The sequence below is a fragment of the Dipodomys merriami genome, unplaced genomic scaffold (assembly GCF_024711535.1).
Source record: "Dipodomys merriami isolate MVZ:Mamm:240054 unplaced genomic scaffold, mDipMer1.0.p SCAF_1, whole genome shotgun sequence".
NCBI classification, from domain to species: Eukaryota; Metazoa; Chordata; class Mammalia; order Rodentia; family Heteromyidae; genus Dipodomys; species Dipodomys merriami.
This window is the reverse complement of record NW_027202270.1, coordinates 71,499,572-71,516,012: the sequence shown is the minus strand read 5'-3', so window position 1 is coordinate 71,516,012 and position 16,441 is coordinate 71,499,572. Positions and strand designations below refer to the sequence as shown.

The 16,441-nt window shown below is 35.1% G+C and overlaps 1 protein-coding gene across 5 annotated transcripts in view; it reads right to left on the bottom strand.

Moving 5' to 3' along the window:
• Positions 1 to 16,441, bottom strand: part of Lrp1b (LDL receptor related protein 1B) — a 1,866,674-nt gene that overhangs the window by 635,178 nt on the left and 1,215,055 nt on the right. The window lies entirely within an intron of this gene.

The following is a 16,441-nucleotide window of genomic DNA, read 5'->3' as shown; positions in this document are numbered from 1 at the left end:
ATTCTTGGATGTGCTAGGCAAATTAGGAAAGAGCCAGTGAATTACCACATCAATATTTTATTATGGTTTTAATTAGTGAGTTAAGAATGAGATCTGTGAAGGACTTTTCTTTAAGGTACATAAACAAAGTCTTGCATCATACTTGTATTTGGTTGATCTAGTTGGCATTTCTTTGGGTAATTTATTTCAAATTAATAAGAAGTAATGAAAAACTATTACTGTTGTCTGCCTAACAAAAAGTTTGAAGATTAACAAACTAATAATAATTTCATCAGAATGTATGCTTTCAATTCTAGAATCTCAACAATTATACACAAGAATTTAATACTGCACTATACAGTTACATTAACTTGGTCAATGACAGAAATAATAGACATTATTGTCTCAAATTTGTTAACTAAATATATTGGAAAATTCTTCCAATAGCTTCATTAAAAGTTAAAAATACAATGTTGGGAGATAATTGATAATATATATACATAGATGTGACAAAATGTGTTTCTGTGTGTTCATATACATGTTGTAGGTTTCATAGCACAACAATTGAGTGATGTGATTATAATAATTATTTTATAGTTTATAATAATATCTAATATTATTAAACATACTAAACATCATTTCCACATGCTCTTATAAAGTGTGTGTACTTTTTTATGCCAAAGTTGTTGTTTGACAGCACTGGGGTTTGAAGTCTTAGCCTGATATTTGCCAGACAGGCACTCTATCACTGAGCCAAACCTTCAGCCTATTTTGCTTTAGCTGATTTTCAAATATACTCTATATTTTTGGCCCAACCAGTCTGGACCACAAGCCTCTGATTTCTTCCTTCTGAGTAATTAGGATTCCAGGTGTTTGTGACTCCACACAGCAGAATCAAAATTATAATTTAACAAATTAATATTAGAAGTAACATTGCTATATCTAGGAATTTATCTACAATTTGTATATGAGAGAAATTCAAGTATAAATTGGAATAAATTTGAAGCAAGTGGATGTGAGTTACCTATTGCTTAAAGGTTTGGTTTTCTAGAGATTTCTAGTGATGAATTAAGGTTAGATTCACTGACTCAGTTAAATACACAGCAAATCAGACTAATGCAACCAAAGCAGCCATTTAGTACTCTGAGAACTTTATTTGTTCAACTATAAAATAAAGATAAATGCATTATTATGAAGATTAAATTTGATATTTATAAATAGTTACTTTAATTATAAAATATTCTTGCTATTTTTGATAGTAAAATGGTTTTGTTTTGGACTAAGACTTTCAAGGACTTTATAATTTTAGGACAAAATTCTGCTTCTCTAGATCCATAATTCTTTAATAATAAATAAGCAAGAAAAATGTTCCTACTAAACCAGGGAGAAAGTAGAAAAAAGAATCCAATTCACAACTATGGGACAATTCGTTAAAAGCAACCATTAGTAAGAACATCCAAAATATCACACCTGATTTTCAGAGAAAGCATTACGATTGGGTAGGTTTTAAGCCCATTCTCAAATCAAGCTACTACTCTAGTCATTCAAAAACATTCTAACTCTGGATATATCATGGTCATTATTACACAAAATATTTGGTGAAAGCATACATTGATAATAGTCCTGAGCATAAACAGGAAATATATATATGGATCATCATGTGATAATTTCCTAACATACATTTAGTAACTGAAAATTGTCTTAGACAGAAACATAGTTTATTTATTACAGTGGTCAAGAATTTAAGGCCAGTAAAAAAAAGATATTGTAAACTCTCTACGCCAAAAATATAACCTGGAAATGCTATGTTATTTCAGGATTGGGAAGAAGAAATTGACAAATCAAATGGATTTCATGGTCTTATTAACTTTTTGAGTAGTTCTGTGGTGAAGAATTCAACTTTTATGTAGCAGTTGGTAAATTTTTCATATGTAGAACTTTTGTTATACATATATATATACATTATATATTATGTATATATAAATAAATAAAGTAAATCTTGTCTTATTTGACTCATAACCTACACTCTGAGCTAAATTTTTCTTTAGTAGTTTCAAATATCTAATAGAGAATGGAAGATGTAAGCTATTGATTTTTTATGTTTTTTATGGTGAAAAATACTGTACAGAGAGGTTATAGTTACAAGCGCAAGGTAATGAGTACATTTCTTATCAAGCACTGTTGCCTCCTCCTTTGTTTTTCCCCTACCATCCCTGCCCTCCCACCTCCTGAACTACACTCCCCCCTCCCACTTCCTCCTTACCCCCCTCACTTAAATTATAATGTTCCTTTTTCAATTTTGTGTACATTCTATAAAAATTTGAAGACTGGAAACTATTATATTAAATCTGTCTCTCAAGATGTTTAATTTGGCCAACAAACTATTGGACATTTTCAAATGATATTTTCCTCTTACAAATCTGGATTCATCAGTAACTTGAGAAGTAGAAAAATTCTTGGGATGCTAAACTTGATTCCAATAATTGCCTGTTTTATACCAGGGTAGGTTTAATGACAATAATGGTTTTTCCTTATAGCACAGACCACAAACAAATTTCATTATGTCTTCATTAGACTATAATATCATTTAAGTTCTCTCTCCTTCCTTTCCCTACCTTCCCTTCCCTCTTCTCTCCTTTGTTCCTTCTCTTCCTTTCTCCTTCACCTTTTCTTCCTACCCTCCTTCCTTTCCATTTCTCCCTCTTCATTCCCTCCATAACTTTCTTCTGTCCTTTTCCTTCTCTTTTCCTCTATACCTTCAATTTCTTTTTTCCTTCATGAGGCTATATTCTCCTTTTGTTTTATCTCTAGAATACTTCCCTGCTTGGTTTGTGGACAATTGGGTAGGGCAATAAATAACTAAAGGTTGTTTTTGGCTTGTTCTCTTTTCACACTTCATTTCTAGGACTCCATTGGAAAGTTTTATTTATTTTACTTCAATAGTAATCCTAACTTTGTTTCCCTTGGCAAATTGTTTCTTTTTACTTCATAAATACTTCTATAGAAATATATCAATAATCCTATAACTAAACATATTTTTCATAGTTTCTTAGGGAGTAAGACCCAATTTATGGATACTTTTAAATGAAAAAATTGTTTTAAATAATATCACCATGGTATTCATTCACACCAGTAATTTTTATGCCTTTTTGACTTACTTCTTAGCTAAAGGCCTCTAATTTTTCAAGGGTATAATCAATATTATTTCTAGACATGATTCAAAAAATGGGTAAGTAAATGAATCAACAGAATAATTTGAGTGTAGAAGAGCAAACAAAGTTTACATGAAAACTTTCCTAATTTCAGAAAAATTACATTAAACTTAATAAAGTTAAATCATATATATTGATTTTTACATTCCTTTCTTTTATATTTTTGGCTTCTGGGAATTTCTTAGTGTCATCAAAATGTCAATAATAATGGAACCAATTTCATATCTGGATAAATTATATAAATTTTTGGCCCAAGGATCATCACAAATAACCAAATTACAATAACTTACAAATAAGAATATGTCCTGGAGAAGGACATGTAGTAGGGTGTAGTCTGGAGAAGGAAATGTAATATTTCATTATGAATATAAAATCTTGCATAAAGATGCTAATAAGTTTGAGAACTTGACAGAAATGGACCTTTTCCTAGCAAATATTGACATGCCAAAACTAAACCAAGATGAGTTAAACCAGCTTAACAGGCCCATATCAATCATTGAAATAGAAACAGCAATAAGAGACCTTCCAGCTAAGAAAAGTCCAGGACCAGATGGTTTTACAGCGGAATTCTACAAGGCCTTCAAAGCAGAGCTCACACCAATACTCCTCCAACTTCTCAATGAAACTGAAAGTGAAGGTTCGCTACCAAACTCTTTCTGTGAAGCCATCATAACCCTCATCCCAAAACCAGGCAGGGACTCATCAAAGAAAGATAACTACAGACCCATTTCTTTGATGAACATTGATGCAAAACTTCTCAACAAAATATTGGCCAATCGACTTCAACAATTCATCCAAAAAATCATACACCATGATCAAACAGGATTCATTTCAGAGATGCAAAGCTGGTTCAATATATGCAAATCAAGTAATATTATTCATCACATCAACAGGAGCAAGAATAAGAACCACATGGTTATCTCAATAGATGCAGAAAAAGCATTTGACAACATCCAACACCGCTTTATGATGAAGGTTTTGGAAAAATTAGGAATCCATGGAACATTCCTCAATACAATAAAGGCTGTATATGACAAACCTACAGCCAGCATTATACTTAATGGTGAAAAACTAAAGCCATTTTCTCTTAACTCAGGAACAAGACAAGGATGTCAACTCTCTCCACTTCTCTTCAATTTAGTATTAGAATGCCTAGCTACAGCAATAAGACAAGATGCAGACATAAAGGGGATCCAAATAGGGAAAGAAGAAATAAAACTGTCCCTCTTTGCAGATGACATGATCTTGTATTTAAAGAATCCCATAGACTCCACTCCCAAATTACTCAAGCTGATTCAAAACTTTGGCAAAGTAGCAGGTTATAAAATTAACCCCCCAAAATCAATGGCTTTTCTATATGCCAACAATGAGAAAAGTGTGGCTGAAATTAGGAAAGCAACTCCATTTGTAATAGCCCCACAAAAAATTAAATACCTAGGAATTAACTTAACCAAAGAAGTGAAGGACCTCTATGATGAAAACTTTAAAATCTTGAAAAAGGAAATCAACACAGAACTTAAAAAATGGCAAAACCTCCCATGCTCCTGGATTGGCAAGATTAACATCGTGAAAATGGCAATACTTCCCAAGGCTATCTACAAATTCAACGCGATACATATCAAAATTCCAAGCTCATTCTTCAGGGAAATAGAAGAGGCAATCCAAAAATTCGTATGGAACAATAAAAGACCCCGAATAGCAAAAAAACTCCACAACGGAAAGAACACTGCTGGAGGAATATCAATACCAAATTTCAAACTCTACTATAAAGCCATAGTAATCAAAACAGCTTGGTATTGGCATAAGAACAGACCTCAGGACCAATGGAATAGAATTGAAAACCCAAAAATGAACCTACAGACCTATAGCCATCTAATCTTCGATAAGGGAGCTAAAACAATAGAATGGAACAAAGACAGCCTCTTCAGTAAATGGTGCTGGCAAAATTGGTTAACTATTTTGAGAAATGTAAGCTAGATCCTTATATATCACCCTGCACCAGAATCAACTCCAAATGGATCAAAGACCTCGAAGTCAAAGCAGACACTCTGAAAACATTACAGGATGGAATAGGAGAAACCCTAGGTCTCCTTGGCTCAGGCCGAAATTTTCTGAATAGTGACCCGGAAACACAACAAATCAAAGAAAGTTTGGACAAATGGGATTGCATAAAGTTGCATAGCTTCTGCATGGCAAAGGACATAGCTAGCAAGATCAATAGAAAGCCCACGGATTGGGAGAAGATCTTTACTAGCCATACAACAGACAAGGGTCTCATATCTAAAATATACTTGGAACTCAAAAAATTAAATCCCCTTTCAGTTTCATTGAAGAGTTGGAGGAGTATTGGTGTGAGCTCTGATTTGAAGGCCTTGTAAAATTCCGCTGTAAAACCATCTGGTCCTGGACTTTTCTTAGCTGGGAGGTCTCTTATTGCTGTTTCTATTTCAGTGCTTGATATGGGCCTGTTAAGATAGTTTAACTCATCTTCGTTTAGTTTTGGCATGTCAATATTTGCTAGGAAAAGGTCCATTTCTGTCAAGTTCTCAAACTTATTAGCATAAAGTTTTGAGAAGTATTCCCTATAATGTTCTGAATCTTGGTTGTTTCCGTGGTGATGTTTCCATTCTCATCTCTGAGTTTATTAATTTGGGTGTGTTCTCTTCTTTTTCTGATAAGATTTGCTAAGGGTCTGTCAATTTTGTTAAGTTTTTCGAAGAACCAACTCTTTGTTTTGTTGATTCTTTCTATAGTTTTTTTGGATCTAATTCATTTAATTCTGATTTAATTTTGATTATTTCTTTCTGTCTACTGGATTGTGGTTTATCTTGCTGCTCTTTTTCAAGGAGGTTTAGATGTGTCATTAAATTGTTAGTTTCAGATCTCTCCAATTTGTTGATGTAGGAGCTCAGAGCTATAAACTTGCCTCTGAGTACTGCCTTTGCTGTGTCCCAGAGGAGCTGGTAATTTGTGTTGAATAGCATGAACATTTGAATTTCCATTCTAATCTCTTCCATGACCCACTCATGATTCAGCAGTGTGTTGTTCAGCCTCCATGTGATGCCGAACTTTCTTTGGTGGCTTTTGGTGTTGAGTTCTAATTTTATTCCCTTGTGGTCAGAGAGGATGCAAGGTATAACTTCAATGTTTCTGAATTTAGACAAATGTGCTTTGTGGCCTAAAATGTGGTCTATTTTAGAAAACGTTCCATGTGCTGCTGAGAAAAACGTGTATTCTGATGCTGCTGGGTGAAATGTTCGGGAGATATCTGTTAAGTCTAGTTGATCTATGCAGCTGTTTAGATCTGCGGTTTCTCTGTTGCGTTTTTGCTGAGTTGATCTATCTAGTGGGGAGAGTGGTGTGTTAAAATCCCCAACAATTAATGTCTTTGGATCTATATGGGATTTGAGGGAAAGTAGTGTTTCTTTGATAAATTTGGGTGATCCATTGTTTGGCGAATAGATATTTAGAATTGTAAGATCCTCCTGAAGGAGAGATCCTTTAATTAGTATGTAGCGACCTTCTTTATCTCTTGCGGTCAAAGCAGACACTCTGAAAACATTATAGGATGGAATAGGAGAAACCCTAGGTCTCCTTGGCTCAGGCCAAAATTTTTTGAAAAGAGGCCCTGAAACACAACAAATCAAAGAAAGGTTGGACAAATGGAAGGGCATAAAGTTGCAGAGCTTCTGCAGGGCAAATGACATAGCTAGCAAGATCAATAGAAAGCCCATGGATTGGGAGAAGATCTTTACTAGCCATACAATGGACAAGGGTCTCATATCTAAAATATACTTGGAACTCAAAAAATTAAACCCCCCAACAACAAATCCTCAAAGAAACAACTGCCCAATAAATAAGTGGGCGAAAGACTTAAAGAGAAAGTTCTCTGAAGAAGAAAGAAGGATGGCCAATAGACACATGAAGAAATGTTCAACTTCCCTAGACATAAAAGAAATGCAAATCAAAACAACATTGAGATATCACCTCACCCCAGTTAGAATGGCAAAAATCAGGAACTCTTACAACAACAGATGCTGGAGGGGATGTGGACAGAAAGGAACCTTACTTCATTGTTGGTGGGAATGTAAACTTGTTCAACCACTTTGGAAAGCAGTATGGAGGTTCCTCAAAAGACTTCACATAGAACTCCCCTATGACCGGGCAATCCCACTTTTGGGCATTTACCAAAATGTTTACAAACAAGACCACACTAAAGCTATCAGCACAACTATGTTTATTGCAGCATTATTTACCATAGCTACGATATGGAACCAACCCAGATGCCCCTCAGTAGATGAATGGATCAAGAAAATGTGGTATATATACACAATGGAATTCTATGCCTCCATCAGAAAGAATGACATTGCCCCATTTGTTAGGAAATGGAAAGACCTGTAAAAAAATATATTAAGCAAAGTAAGCCAGGCCCAAAGAAATATAGGTCCCATGGTTTCCCTTATTAGCAATATCTAGTATATGTATGAGTCAAGTGGAAAAGGTCAGATAATGTGATGTCAGGAAAATGAACCCTTAGATATGTATTTTAATGTTTTTTTTCTTTCATGCATGTGTTTCTAATGCATTTATAAGATTATTTCTTTGTTGCTTTGTATGTCCCTCCCCCACAGCATAACCCCTGCTTTCACTATATTTGATGTCAGTATAACTTGTGGAGGAGATGGGGAAAAACAAGTCGTTTAAGGATACAGGTGGACCTGTTGCAACAATGAGAAGTACAAGTTGTCATGCCCAAAATGAGCTTTACAAAGTCGGTGCGGGGGAGTGGGGGGGGTGGGGGGGTGGGAGAAGTATTGGGACTGGGGGGGTGAGGGGGGAGGCTGGGAAGGGATGTGAAGTGTAAACAAAGGAGGAGGCTGCAATGCTTGGTAAGAAATGTACGCATTATCCTGCCCATGTAATTGTAACCCCTCTGTACAGTATGTTCACAAATAAAATAAAATAAATAAAAAAAGAAAAAAAATCTTGAATAAAGAACCAATTGTCTTAATAATTTCTATACGTATGTTTAGTATGTTTTTAATGTTTTAATTTTTACATGTTACTAATATATAAGTCATTGTCTTGGTCAACATTCTTACCAACCTATATTACCTTTCTCTCTCTCTCTCTCTATATATATATTAACCTATATGTATATATATATATGTATATGTATATATATATGTATATATATATGTATATGTATATATATATGTATATATATATATATTAATGTCCACTCACTTTATTAATGGCTCATTAACTTTAAAGAACAAAAACAGTCAGGGATTGTTATAGTTTCAAATACTTCTAATCACAGCTATTCAAGAAATCTAGAAAATGCAGGTAGAGTTCAATGTCAGTCTCTACAACAAAACAAAAAACAAAAGAAGGGTCACTCGTATAATCCTAGCTGCTGCTTCTTCTTTTTTTTTTTTTTTTTTTGGTAGGTTGTCCTGCTTGAACTCTGGGCCTGGAATCTATCCCTCAGCTTTTCAGCTCAAGGCTAGTGCTCTAACACGTGAGCTACAGCACCACTTTTGGTTTTCTGAGTAGTTTATTGTAGATAAAAGCATCTCAGGCTTTCATGCCAGAGCTGGCTATGAACCATTATCCTCAGTAGCCTCCTTAGTAGCTAGGATTACAGGCATGAGCCACCAATGTCTGGCTAATCCTAGCTTCTTGGGAGCTGGTCTTAAAGGAATTATAGTCCCATATATACTGTTCCTAAGGAAATGGAAAGACTTGGAAAAAATATTAAATCAAGTAAGCCAGAAAGTGAAATAGGTTGCATGATTTCCCATATTTATAGTAATTAGTATATTCCTATAAATCTGTAGGTAAACATACTAAATGGCAAAAAAATGCACTTGGACATGACAAATTATACAGGTCTCTAGACATTCACACAATGAGACCAAAGGGCAATATTTTTAGGAAAGGAAAACTAAGCCACAATAGCTTTGGATAAAATCTCCTGTGTTTCTATCTTGGTGTTCATGTCGCTTAGCATCAGGTTATATGTACAAAGCTTTTGACCTCTTCTGTTTGTCATAGACATATAGTTGTTATTGCAGATAAGGGAAACCATGGGACCTATGTTTCTTTGAGTCAGGCTTACATCAATTAGTATACTTTTTCTAAGTCTTTCCATTCCCTAACTAATTGGGCAATGCCATTCTTTCTGATATATATATATCACATTTTCTTGATCCATTTATCTACTGAGGAGTATCTGGCTTGGACTCTGATTACAAGTGGATATTCAGGAATATTTATCAAAATGAACTCTGTAAATGGAAAAAAAAAGTTTTGTTTTTAAATTTTCTTTGTTCCTGTTTTTGTTTTCTTTTTCTTTTGTCTAATTTGTTCCTTAATCTGCTTTTGGGAAGGTGAGTAGGAGAACAGAAATGGTGGGACAAAGGATGAACAAGTTCTTCAGTGATACTCACTAGGAACTATGTTGAAAATGAACTATACAACTTGTGGATGGGGATGGGAGGGAAAAATTGAGAGAAACCAAGGTAAGATGGGTATTGTTCAAAAGAAATGTACTCTTTATCTGACTTACATAACTGTGACCCTTCTGTGCATAACCTATCATAATAAGTATAAGAAGGCATTGAAATAAAATAAAAGGAATTCTAATCTAACCTCTGCAGTAAAAAAAAATGTGTGGGACTTTATCTTAAAATTAAACTAAAATAAAAAAAGATGCAGTGGTAGAGCATGACTCAAGTGGCAAACTGCCTGGAAACATAAGCTCCTAAGTTCAAACTGAAAACTCAGTACTTCCAAAAGAAAAAAGTAAACTATCTACAATACAGTCTTTTATTCTAAGTCTGTAGATTCAGGAACTTTATGGTTATGTAATATAGTTATAAAACTTGTGAAATTATATGTAATATCTTATATTTTTTAAAAAAAAACTCTGAATCCAGAGCTTACCTTGTCTCTCAAGGCAAACTCTAAAAGGAATATTAACACTTAGATATCCCTGTGTTTTGTACCTTGCATGGATATGGTAGTTTGTTCAGCATTCATTGGATTGTATTAAAATTTAATGGAGACAAAGGTCATTAATATGTTATTTTATTTTGATGAAAAATAGAAAATAAATGAATAAAACAAAGTGCTAATTCAGAGCATTCCATTTTACTGAAACAAATAGTACTAATTTTCTTGTAGTTATGCAGATTATAAGTAGTAGAGTTAGGGTGTCAACAAACACAATTTCTCCTAGAGTCTGCTTCCTTTATGATTATATCATTAATTGCTTCCTGAAAGAATTTTCTTATGTGTAGTTCTGGAATGAAAATGTGTTAGTTCATGTAATTATCAAGAAGAGTCAGGGAATTTTTTAAATATTTGAATTATTGCTTTTAATTTTTATTATTTATTTATTTATTTTCTAATAAATGTTAACATTCATTTTTCTCTTGTAAAATCATGGTGCAATCTTTCATGGAAAGATCAGTAATCTCGGTCTGGGAAAGTGGCTCAGTGGTAGAGTGCTTGCCTTGCATGTATAAGGTCCTGGGTTCGATTCTTCAGCACCACATAAGTAGAAAAAAAAAGCTGGAAGTGGCGCTGTGGCTCAAGTGGTAGAGCGCTAGCCTTAAGCTGAAGAGCTGAGGGACAGCGCCCAGGCCCAGAGTTCAGGCCCCACGACCGGACGCCCCCCCCCCCCAAAAAAAAACAACTCAGTAATCTCTAAATTACATGAGGATGTCTCACCTTCCTATGCTTACGTCTATAGTTATATGACAGTCAAGGAAAAAGGAAAGAGCCAAGGAATCAGAAAATTTAGGCAATTGTAATCAAGATGTAGTTAGCAGTAGAGTACTCACATATTTGTTTCATTTTCTTTTTCTGTGTATGTTTGCAGATATGATTTCTGCTCATGAGTCATGTCTCTGGTTTGGCTTTTTGATGGTTAACTGGAGATGAGAAACTCTTTGACTTTTCTTTCCAACTGTGATCCTAAGATCTCTCTACCTGCTGAGTAGCACAGGTTATAGACCTGGCTCAGTACTTTAAACTTAGGATATTGGACTACATGAGTCCATGCAATGTTCTTATTGCAATATGTGAAATTATTTTTTAGGCAGTAGAATAGAGAGGAAACATTATAGAGACATTACTGCCTTATATAAGAGGAAACACAAGTATGTAGGTATTGACTAAATGCATCAAACTACTCTAGTTTAACTAGAACATAATACATACTACAAAAAATGGATCAGAATAATGTCAAGGAGTAGCAGAGAATAACAGAAACAAACACATTCCAAATATCTGGGTCTTAAATTAGAAATGATGTAAATGATGATTCTTGTTTCACATCCATTGTGGATGACTTGGTGTGCTATCCCCACTGTGGTCCCAAGAGAATCCAATCTAAGTGACAATGGACTCCTGGAATGCTTGTGCTTACTAGGCATGAGGTAAAGAACATAAGTAGATGGAGTGATGTCTGCCATAAACGGAATATGCATAACTTATTACAGATCATAGGTGAAATTTGATTTCATAAGTTCAATCTAAATAGGTTGCTTTCACCTAAACTACAAATGTCCTAGGAGTACAAAAATACCACATGCCAGAAAAGTACCTAACTGGGAATATATTGTGAATATCATGAATGATTGTCATAAAAAAGTCAAAGTTATAATGAACATATCTAGAAGGGGGAAAGAAGTTGACCTCTGAAATGAATCCAACATCATAAAAGGAGAGCAAAAATGAAGGCAAAAATATATGCAGAGAGAATAGCAAGTGAAAAGTAGGAAATAACTTTAATGAAAGAAAAAAAATGTTAGAGAGAGAAAGAAGAAACTGAAAAAGGGAGGTTATAAAATTGATCTGAGAAGATAGAGACATGGTTTTGGGGAGCTTTATTAAGAACTGTGGTAATGTAATCTCAAGTTGTATCAGTGTATCTGAAGCTTGAAATAAAGCAATGTTACTGATGTATCCTATAGTGTTTTAAGTTTTCTAGTTTGATTTGATTTTATTTGATTTGACTTTTGGCTACTATGAGGAAAAATTGCTATTATGGAGTATGAGTAGATTTAGAGAGTCTGGATAAATGAGTTTTGCTGGGGCCAGCATACACAATGAAAAGTAAAAACAAACACCATGAAAACATTACAGGCAGGAATGGGAGAAATTCTAGGGCTCATGGCACAGGCTAAACTGTCTTAATAAATACCCAGAAACACAACAAATCATACAAATATTGGACAAATGGGATTGTATGAAACTACAGAGCTTATGCATGGCAAAGGACTTAGCAAGCAAGATCAATAGAAAACCCATGGATTGGGAGAAGATCTTCACTAGCCATATAACAGACAAGGGTCTCATATCTAAAATATACTTAGAACTCAAAAAATTAAATCCCCCAACAACAAATCGTCAAAGAAACAACCACCCAATTAATAAATGGGTTCAAGTTAAAGAGAGACTTGTTTGAAAAGAAAGTAAGAATGGCCAGGAGACACATGAAGAAATGCTCAACGTCTCTAGCCATAAAATAAATTCAAATCAAAACAATATTGAGATTCCACCTCATCCCAGTTAATATGGCTATAATCAAGAAATCAAACAACAAAAGATGCTAGAGGGGATGTGGCCAAAAGGGAACCCTACTGCATTGTTGGTGGGAGAGTAAAGTTGTTCAACCACTTTGGAAAGCAGTATTGAGGGTCCTGAAAAGACTATGCAAGGGAGGGACATACAAAGCAACAAAGAAATCATCTTATAAATATGTTAGAAACAATCGCAAGAAACATTTGAATACTTTCATTGTATTTGATGTTGGTATAATTTGTGGAGGGGAAGGGCAAAATCAAACTGTTTTAATAGGGATACAGGTGGATCCATTGCATGAGATGTACAAGTCGTTTGTTGAAAAACGAACTTTACAACTTTGGCAGGAGGGGGAGGGGGAGGCCGCAGGGCAGGGGGGGTGGGGGGGGGAGATGGGAAGGGATGGGAAGGGCTGGGAAGGGGAAACAAAAGAGGAGGCAACAATGCTTGATAAAAAAAAATATACTCATCACCTTGCCCATGTAATTGTAACCCCTCTGTGTGGTATTTTCACAATTAAAAAAAAAAAAAAAGAAGATGAAAAAAAAAAAAAAAGACTACACAAGGAACTCCCCGATGACCCGATGTATATCTATAGATATCTATATCTATCTATCTATCTATCTATAGATATAGATATAGATATATACAGAGAGAGAGAGAGAGAGAGAGAGAGAGAGAGAGAGAGAGAGAGAGAGAGAATTCTAAGCCTCCATCAGAAAGAATGGCATCGCCCAATTAGTTAGGGAATGAAAAGACTTGGAAAAAGTATACTAATTGATGTAAGCCTGACTCAAAGAAACATAGGTCCCATGGGTTTTTCTTATCTGCAATAACAACTATATGTCTGTGACAAGCAGAAGTCAAAAGCTATGTACATACAACTTGATTCTAAGCAAAATGAACACCAATATAGAGACACAAGAGATTTTATCTTTCTTGTTCTTAGTAATGTATTTATATTTTACAATGTGGGGTTTTTTTTTGTTTCTTTGTATGTTCTTCCCCCATGGCACAACCTCTTTTGTCACTGTATTTGATTTTAGTGTCCTGCATCTTGTATATACATTTTTCTAATTTGAGGAGGGGAAGGGAAAAAACAAAATGCTGAAACAAGGATACAGGTTGACCCATTGTAACAATAGATGTAAAATACACTATGTTGAAAATGAACTTTGCAACTTTGCATGGGGGATGTTGGGGAGGGAGGAGTTGAGGAGGGGGAGAAGAAAAGGAAGATAGAGGAAAACAAAGGAAGGGTAACAATGCTGGATAAGAAATGGACTCATTACCTTGCTCATGTAACCCCTCTGTACAGTATCATTACAATAAAAAACATTTAATTTAAAAAATTCTGAGCAAAGGTAGCTGAATATAAAAAATGTGTGTAGTGTGAGAATGGAGAAGGTGGTAAAGAAAGATGAACCAGGTGGTCAGCCTCAAGACCTTGACAAGCTTGTTAATGCTAAATTGTTTACACACAGCCATGAAGAATTCCCACAAAGAATACTACATAGACTTCCAATTACATTCTGATTTGATCAGATATAGAGTCTATAGAGACCACTTTATGAGCATTTACATAACTGATGAGGGAGAGGAGATGCCAAAGAATCTTATGGTTTCCAATTTAGGTTTATCATCGTGCATTATATGTGTTTTATATTTGCATTAAATAAAAAGGGAGATACACACATTTATGAGTCTATTTCATCTTCATGAACTCAGCTGATATTAAAATCAAATACACAAACACAGATACATATACTTACACTTTCATTTTGCTTCTTTCCCCTTTGTCACTCTCACTTATAATTTTAGAACACAGAACGCCCACAATCTTTTTTCGCCGTTTTTTGTCTCTGTCTGTCTTTCTCTCCCTCTGTCTCTCTTCATCCCTCTCTGTCCCTCTCTGCTCTCTCTCTCTGTCTCTGTCCCTGTATCTGCTTTGTCTCTTTCTCTCTCTCACACACACTTGAGTGTGTATCAGTATTTAGGAATATTGACCTCATTAGCTAGAAAATATTTTAAAGAAAGTCATGCAGTTTACCTCCTTTTAACTTTCTTGTCAGAAGGAAACCATCTTTTGTTAACAATTTTTGGTTTTCCTCTGAATGGAGAGCTGCCTTCCTTTGTGATGACCATTTCAACCTGCGTTCCTGGCCTCTGTTTCTCCCCAGAGCCCCAGTTTCCTAGCCTCTGGGCCTGCACACAATCTATCTGTGTAATATGACTTGTCCCAAAGGAGTGCTGAAATGATGACTATGTTTATATGTATATGCTCCTGCTGTTTTACTGTTATGTTTTTATGTTGCTGATGCTGGATATATTTTTAACTAATAGAATTTTATTGTGCTTTTGCCCTGGAGCTATTTAAACCAAGCATACAATTTGGGAAATCTAATAAATAAATAAATGCAGAGCCCTGGAGGAAATGTGGCAACTGATAGTTGGAATTTATCCAATAGTTAAATGATTTTTCTATGACTAAATACTTGCTGTTGAAAGACTGGTAACTCTACAGGACTGAAAGAATATTTTCCCTTAGTTTCTTAAAAAATGAAAATTTCTGTGCACACACATATCAGAAACACACACACACACACACACACACACACACACACACACACACACACACACACTGCTAAAATTTCCCCCAAGGAGGTAGCTAATATGGGTTCGTAAATCTGATGAGTGATTCAAACTGTGACATTAGTTTAGGGGATAATTTTTATTGCTTTAGTAGATTTTATGCCTTAACCTTGCCTTCATTTTACTGTGCTTTGCAGAGTAAAAAGCATTATATGTTGCATGTGCAAAAGGACCCTACATTTCATATAGCAGCCATGTGTCTATTAGTCCTACTCTGCTCCTAGACTTTTAGTAACTATTATATATCAGTAATTTCTACACCTAAGGTAGCTATTTACTCCAGATTGATTTTTGGGACATTTTTCTCAAGGTTTACTCCTGAGTAGATTATATGACAGCTATCAACAGACTAATAGCATTCACTGAAAGATTGTGGACATTACCTTTGTTTATCCCAACCTGAGGATATTTTTAATTTCCTCCCACGAAGGGAAGGAAGAGGTTCTCATCACTTTCTAGAAAGCTAAAGTCAAACGCTTCTTGTTAAAACCTATGTCTTACACCTTAGTTTAATTGACAAATCCTCTGTGCTGCTCTTTCCCCAATGATGCAGGACACATTTCCAAGGACATGCTGCCTACTCACGACAGGAGGCTCACAGCTTTGAACCAGTCATAAGGACAAATCTAGGCCCTCCCTAAACACACTGCCTTCCAGGTGGAAGTGGAAGTCCACAACATGTCTCACCAGTGTTTGTCCATGGAAGCCTCTGTCTTCAACTTTCTTGATTTCTGTTTAAGGGAAGGCAGAGCACCAATGACAACAAAGTATGCTGTCATGAAGAATGCTGATACTACTGAATATTATATATTAGGAAAGAAATGAAATTGGTAGTGCGACATACAAACATATGTTGCTCAAGGTTTGGGGCTGCAAATAAAAAGCCAGTGTTTTCACAAATACCAATGCAGACCTCAAATAAATGTTCTCACAGAAAGCGAGCAATCTGGTCATTGTGGAATTGGGATATAATGTTTAAGGGAAGAGTCAAAACTGTATGG